This window comes from Cyprinus carpio, chromosome B18, assembly GCF_018340385.1.
Source record: "Cyprinus carpio isolate SPL01 chromosome B18, ASM1834038v1, whole genome shotgun sequence".
NCBI lineage: Eukaryota > Metazoa > Chordata > Actinopteri > Cypriniformes > Cyprinidae > Cyprinus > Cyprinus carpio.
This window is the reverse complement of record NC_056614.1, coordinates 10,089,960-10,097,625: the sequence shown is the minus strand read 5'-3', so window position 1 is coordinate 10,097,625 and position 7,666 is coordinate 10,089,960. Positions and strand designations below refer to the sequence as shown.

The following is a 7,666-nucleotide window of genomic DNA, read 5'->3' as shown; positions in this document are numbered from 1 at the left end:
GAACTTTAAAAGGAAGTTTAGAGTTAGCTCGCAGCTACGGGAGTGAAAATGACTGAACGCTAGGAGCAGATAAGACGGAAGCGCGGAACAATTAGTGCTTCCACTACAAAGATTTTGACTCATATGTGACCCGTCACGGAAACCACGGAAAAGTCATGGAAAAGTTGGCAGCACAACTTTCGAGCAAAATGAGAAAGAAGCGTTTTTTTCAAAATTGTTGATTTTCGTTTTTTTGCAGAATCTGTTAGTTGAGATCATGAAGAAGCCTCTCCGTGTTTGAGATAGCAGTATTGGTATATTTAAAAGCGTACATTTTTGAGGTTGAAATCAGCTTGTTTTTTTGGAGATTCTAGCACGCAGTAGGCGTGTGTCATTGTCTGTGTGTATTTCCATTCTGGATAAGCCGGCTTTTGTTTCTTTTGTTATTGCCCCCACCCTCCAAGGGAAGCGTGGCTACTTATTATGCAGCACTCTGGCCGGCTCTAGCTGATATCAAAATTCAATGAAGATGGATGCCGGAAAGATTATCGCAGACAAGCTGAACCGTGGCCGTTACACCGAAAATGTTTTGAAGTACTTCTTCGACAAGTGCTCACTGATTCTGAAGACGATCTGAGCGACGATGAAAGCGGCATAATAAGACTGAATAATATCCCTAATATACAACTGAGCGAGGATGAAGACGAGGAAGAATGTATCGGACTGGCGTCAGACGAGTTGGACCGTAAGATATCAGAGGCTATATCGATAGTAACATTTGATGGGGATACAGACAGAGAAATGGGGAAAATCCATAACTTTGACTGTAAATGCTACACGAGGAGAAAAGAAAACTCTCTGAATGGGAGACAGTCCTGTAGCCAGAAGCTTTCTCCAGACATTATGTACAACATACGGGAGGATTCTTTATCTGCGGAAAAAGAGTGGCAGGACATGCGAATTATTGGACATTTAGAGGCAAACAGACGCACAGTGCAAACTTCGAAGATGGTTACATCCACAAAGAAGACCCTGACAAAGAGAAAGTGTGCCTGAACGACTTATTTCATTGGAGGCAATGAGGTCTGCAAGAATACTTTTCTGTTTCTTATGGAGTGAGTTTCCATAAACATCAAAGTTTGTCGTTTTGTGTTCATTCTAAGAACACGTACACATTATCTCATGTTTAGTCCATGTTTAGACCTTCCCATACCTACCTATTGTTATTAGCTAGCTCAGGACTGTCGTTTTAATTGTAATCGTTAGCATCATATCACTTGCCAAAAACCCCCATTACTATAATGGCCTTTTAGATGGTAATGTTAGCATCTGCTATTAATTTGAATAATGCTTCAATTGCTTGAATTGACTGGTGTGAATGACTTAGCCCACGTAAACCTGCCTGTTAGCATTCTTGAATTGAATGTGATGCTAATAATTTTAGCCCCGTGGTGGAGGAAGTGCTACTTAATATTCTTAACAAGGATTTACTAACGTAATAGTAAATGGATCAGATTAAATTCCTACTTAAGTAAAAGTATAAAGTATCCGTAGCCGTAAAATGTGCGTTATAAGTCAAAAGTAAAAGTATTTATGAAGAGTTTAATGTACAGGATTTAAACCAGGTCTAACCACTAACTGAGGTCTAAACTAGGACTAAACCAAGACTAAACCTGGACGTACAGATACAGACTCTAAAATGTAGTGAAGTAAAAGTATTCATCATAAAATTTACTTCAGTTAAGTAAAAGTACCTATAATTTTTTACAATACATTCTGATATAGGTGACAAGATGCCTGTTAGCATGATGTTAAATGTTTTTTTCTTTTTTCAGCATTGGCAGAGACACCCTGGCTGATATAGTCAAACACTATGAGGAGAATGGGGCAAGATCACGTTTGAGGAAGAAGCACTCACTGCCACGTCCACCAGCCAGGTTCATCAGCCCTGAGGATATCAACAGAGTTGTGGACATAATAAAAAACTATGCAGAAGACAATGCCATCATGCTGCCTGGCGACAGCCTGGGCATAAGGATTGGCATGTGAAGTTGCTGCCAACTCATGTGTCCAAGGCCTTAGTGTGGCGTCTCTACATGAAGTCTGCCAAGGAGCTTGGTATGTGTAAACATTGATTTAGAATTGAGTGCTTATAATGTGAAATAATGCGAAGCACTATTAGCAATTACAAAACAATTTACCATAAGCAATATCTGTTTTTCAGGTGAGCGTGCAGTTTGTAAAACCAGCTTCAAAGCACTGTGGAACCAACTTCTCCCACACATCAAAAGTTGCCGGCCGCGCATAGATCTCTGCTGGCAGTGCCAAAGCAATAACGAGCAGCTGATACAAAGTCCAAACCTCCCAGATGATAGAAAGTCTAAAGCGGTAAAGAAACAACAAGATCATCTTTCCCTTGTGCAGAAAGAGAGGGCTGTGTACAACGACATGACTGCTGCCTGCAGAAAGATTTGCTCTGGCTCTAATCTGTCTTTTGGACCGTCCCTACCAGCAAGCAAGAAGATTAGGATGCATTACAGTTTTGATTTTGCTCAGTAGGTAATATTTCACACACATTTACTTTACTTTATTAATGTCCCTTAAAGGGCGATTTGGTGCATGAGAATAAGCAGCCTAATAATAGCGCAAATGCAGAATAGCATCAATATAGTAATTTTTATCTTTATTAGACAGTTATGAATATACACAAATTTCATTTAATCTAATCCAATTTCCCTCTCTCCCTCTGTCTCCTACAGTTACACTTTCCCTCAAACCCTCTCCAGCCAGGACCAATGTACTTCCTGACCCCACGGAAATGTAGCCTATTTGGTGTTTCCTGTGAAGGGCTGCAGAAACAGGTGAATTACCTGATTGATGAAGGCATGTCATCTACTAAGGGAAGCAATGAAGTCATCAGCTACACGCATCATTTCTTCGGCAACTTTGGAGTTGGAGAAACAGAGGTGGATCTTCATTGTGACAACTGCAGTGGGCAGAACAAGAACAACTTCATGCTCTGGTACCTTGCCTGGCGGGTTGGACACAAGCTTCACGATAAAATTGAAATCCACTTCCTTATTGCTGGCCACACCAAGTTTTCCCCTGACTGTGGCTTTGGACTCATCAAGCAAGCCTACATGAAGACAAGAGTCAACACTTTGGCAGACATCGCTGAGGTACTTTAACTTTACTTTGCTTTAATGACTTCAGTGCTGTTTTCTGTTCTGCTTCAATGAAAGATTTAACTGAAGATCTTTTTTTTCTTCTTCTCTTCTCTTTTTTTGTCATCAGGTTGTGGAAAACAGCTCTCCTGTGAGTCACCTCAATATCCCACAGCTTGTTGGAACGGCAGAGGGCAAAGTTTAGTCCAGACCTTCGACTGGCAGCAGCATCTGACTCACCACTTCCGTAGACTCCCACAGATCAAGAGCTATCAGCACTTCAGGTACTTATATTGAAACTTTCACATTGTGTACATACAATATAACATAGCAACAACATACACATGACAGTATTTTATGAGAAAATACTTTGCCATGTTTAAAATGTCTTATGTGCTTATTCTGTCACAGCCAAGAGACCAGGTGTGGTGCTTGCAAAAACTCACCGTGATGCACAATATCGGCTACTGCGCGACAGAGCAGATCTGCCCCCTATCGACGGTCTTCCTGTCCTGGCCCCACCTGGACTGAACATTGACAGGCAGACCTATCTGTATGAAAAAATCAGGCCATTGTGTGCTGACGAGGCAGGAGACATCACATGCCCAGCGCCAAGGGTCACAACACAGAAGAGACCACAGAAGAGGATGCAAATGTGATATCATTGGATATCATTTGACATTGAAAGTGCTTGAATTTATTTTGTGCAAGAAGTTTTTCTGGAAGAAATTCCTCTCTGGTCCCATAATGTGTTATTTCGCCAACACTTCGTGGACTATGCTTGATTTACGTTAGTTACTTGCATTTACGCGTTATGTTAAGGGTTTCCCGCGTGAGGTAATTTTTTGTTGTACGTTGCCATGATGTTTATGCACGCACAAAACTACTACGGTACACAATGTAACCTTGCTCTCACTCGAAATGTGTCCCCACATTAAGTCCTTGAATTTGAGGGTATTGGACCTGGAAAGTCCTTGAAAGGTTTTTGAATTTGAAGTTAACCAAGCTGTGGGAACGCTGTATTAACAACTATCCAAACTGTTTTAGACCTAAAAGAGTCTTTGTAGACCTATGTTACCCTTAAATGTCAGAGAAAAGAACAGAATCAGAGATTAATTTTTTCTTATAAAAAAAATTGTACTTTGCATATTATACTATAAAAACACAATTATAGTTGATTTTAGTTTATCATAGTTGATCATAACTAGAGATGAAATGGCATGAAAATTTCATTTCATGATTATAGTGACCAAAATGATCACGGTTATCACAGAATCCTGTTCAAAAATGGTTGTAAAGCTGCAACCATGCAGCTTTACAGGGGGTATGGCTTATCTAAATGAGATGTAAATGAGCCCTATTGTCACTCCCAGCAGGTGAGAACAGGTGAGAACTGCACAATCTTTAGAGGCCATTTTCTCCCTTTTTGAGCTCTTTTGAGTGCCTACCTTCAAATGGCCACAACTTCTCCAAATATTATCAGATTTCCATGTGTTACACATCGTTGAAAAGCTTGGAGACTACACTTTCAGAATCTGTGAATAACTCAAAATGCCCCAGAACCGACTTGTGTCCCTACTTTCCATGATTGGTCACATATAGAAGAGGAGATTAACAAGGATGACACGGATTGTGAGAAATTACGTGAACTGTTGTCATTGCTGAGTACAAGAGAGGAAAGCTTATAAGAACTGGACAAGGGGATAGAGGAGGAAACATCGACAGACGAATGAGGGCAAGGTTGAAAGTGCTCAGGAATATCAAGACCATATTGTGTTATGGAAAAGAAGTGCCACCCGGCTGAACCGATGCAGGAGAGATTCAACTGCTCGTTAAAGTGATGTAAGCTCCAGTGCTGACAGATCGCAAAACAGATGGTCAGTTAAACTGCCAAAGTTGATAACTGACAAATTGAATGGAGAAATAAGTGCTTGGCAAGAATTTTAGAACCAATATGCCATTCACTTAAATGATGCACTGTGTAACAGAGAAAAGTTCACCTACTTGAAATCCTACTTAACTGGAGCTGCAGCTAAGGCAGTGGCAGGGCTTATATTGAGTGATAGTAACTATGATGCCGCAATTACATTGGTTAACAACAGATTTGGAAGAAAGTATCTTGTAGTAAATGCACATATGTCCAAACGGCTGAACCTGACTCCTGTGAAAAAAAATAAATAAATCATATGACATCACAGCATTAAGACAGCTGTATGATGAATGTGAGATACAGATTCGCAGATTAGAGTCTGCTGGCATTCACTGTGATTCTTATGGCAGCCTTCTTTGCCCAATTCTGATGCAACTGATCCCAAATGACATTGCACTCAGTTATACATGAAAGGCTGGCACGAATGATGTATGGAGTGTACCTGAGTTCATGGCATTTTTGCAACTTGAAGTTCAGAGCAGAGAAAGAGCCGTTCTGCAGTCGTTGCCATCATCAGTCTGTGTGTGAACAAAGCAAAGAAAACCCAGAAACTTCTGGCATGAATTTAGATACTGTGGTTTCATCTGTATCAAGTACAGTAATTATCAAATCAAGAGAATCAAACACAGTGTTGCTGCGGACAGCTAAAGCATGGACTTTAACGTCCAGGAGGGAGAAAGATTGTACGGTGTTTGATAGATGGAGGTAGGCAATGAAGTATTGTTCATGAAAGTCTGGTGAGAAGTTTGGAGCTGCCAGTAATGAGACAAGAGACATAGAATTGGGAGACCCAAAGGTGTGGCGGTTCAGTGACGACCAAGCGTAACACTGTAAAAATGATCTTAGAAAATGTGTGGAACACACAACAGAAAATCGAGATTGAAGCTATTGAGACCCCACAAGTGTCCTCAGCGGTCATGAAGGTACCTGATGATCAAATTCAAACACTGATGAGAGAGAGGGGACTGCAGCTCACAGATTTTCCACTTGAGGGTGCTGACACAGAACTTCTAGTGCTCATTGGAGCAGATTTTTACAGGAAGGTTGTATTTGGGAAGATTGAGAGACTAACTGATTTCCTTGTGGCTCTGGACAGCACCTTTGGCTGGGCCATTCAAGGTATTGTTTCAAACTCAAGCGGAATGGAAACTACATGTATGCATGTTAGTGTAGCAGAAGACAATCAGATCTCAAAGCAGTTACACGCGTTTTGGGAAATTGAATCTCTCTGCATCGTCCATGACAAAACACCTAGTATAGAAGAAGCTGAAGCACTAGAGACCTTTGAACAGACAGTGAGTTTTAAAGACAGACACTATCTAGTGGAGTTGCCATGGAAACATGACAGAGACACATCAGAACTTAAAGACAACTGTAACATTGTCAGTTCTAAATCTTTTCTTGAGAGTTTCAAACCTTTTTCTTGCAATGTGCTCTATGAGAGATACAATGATGTGATTCAAGAATATCTGCAGCAAGAGATGTGAAGAGGTAAAGGACACAGCAAGAGATGTGAAGAGGTAAAGGACACATCAACTGTAGAGCAGGGTAGCACAGTGAAGTATTACATGCCAAACCATCCAGTAATCCGAGACGATAAGCAAACAACAAGCCGAGAATTGTGTTTGATGTGTCTTCACACGATGAGGATTCGCCCTCCCTCAACGATTGTTTACTTATCGGGCCCAACTTAAACCCAGACTTACTTCATGTGCTTATTAAATTCCGCCTACACAGCTGATATTGCAAAGGCTATTCTGCAAATAGGACTGAAAGAAAGGGATAGAGATGTTGTGAGGTTCTTATGGACCTATGATCCCTCATCACAGAACTCTAAAAGTGAGCCTTGCATCATGAGAATAAACAGAGTTGTGTTTGGAGTTGCATCTAGCCCCTTTCTGTTAGCAGCGACCATTAGAACCCATCTCAACCAGTATGAGTCTGAACAGCCTTAAACTGTAGCAGTACTCCGGGATTCACTATATGTGGATGATCTCATTGTGAGCTTGCCTGATGTGGATGAAGCTTAATTTTGTCTCAACACAAGCAAAGGCCATCTTGTCTGCTGCAGGAATGGAGCTACAGAAATGGATGACCAACTCCTCTGACCTAAGAACGAAATGGACAAAAGACCAGATTGAAAGCCCAGCAGATTCAGAGACAAACAACACTGCACTGAAAGTGTTGGGATTGATATGGAGGTATGACCATGATGACTTTGTATTTGACTTGCAGCAAGTGCTGGATGTTCTAGAAAGGAAAGAGAGTTCTAAGAGAGTGTTCTTCAAATCTCATTATGTATATTTGATCCAATAGGTTTCCTAACACCCTATACTATCCATTTAAAATGTTTGTTGCAGGAAATGTGGAGCAAACCACAAATGGAAGCAGTGGTGTGATGAGCTGCCACAGCTACACCTGGAAAAATTACCTTGATGAGTTGCCACAGCTACATGTCGTGACTATACCTAGATGGTATCACATCTTGACATAATCAAGGTAAAACAGTCAGACTACAAGTCTTTTGCTATGCAAGTAAAAGAGCTTACTGTGCAGTTGGAAATCTGCAAGGAAAGAGTGAGACTGCAGAAAT

At 40.9% G+C, this 7,666-nt stretch overlaps 1 long non-coding RNA gene across 2 annotated transcripts; it reads left to right on the top strand.

Moving 5' to 3' along the window:
* Positions 1-1,441: 1,441 nt before the first annotated feature.
* On the top strand, positions 1,442-7,454 carry LOC122140384. 2 transcript variants are annotated; one of them, XR_006157031.1, is made up of 5 exons: positions 1,442-2,097; positions 2,204-2,534; positions 2,739-3,158; positions 3,274-3,427; positions 3,555-7,454. It is a non-coding gene; the product is annotated as an uncharacterized LOC122140384 (long non-coding RNA). The 2 variants fall into 2 exon arrangements; XR_006157030.1 differs by having other exon boundaries at positions 2,204-2,538.
* Positions 7,455-7,666: the final 212 nt, after the last annotated feature.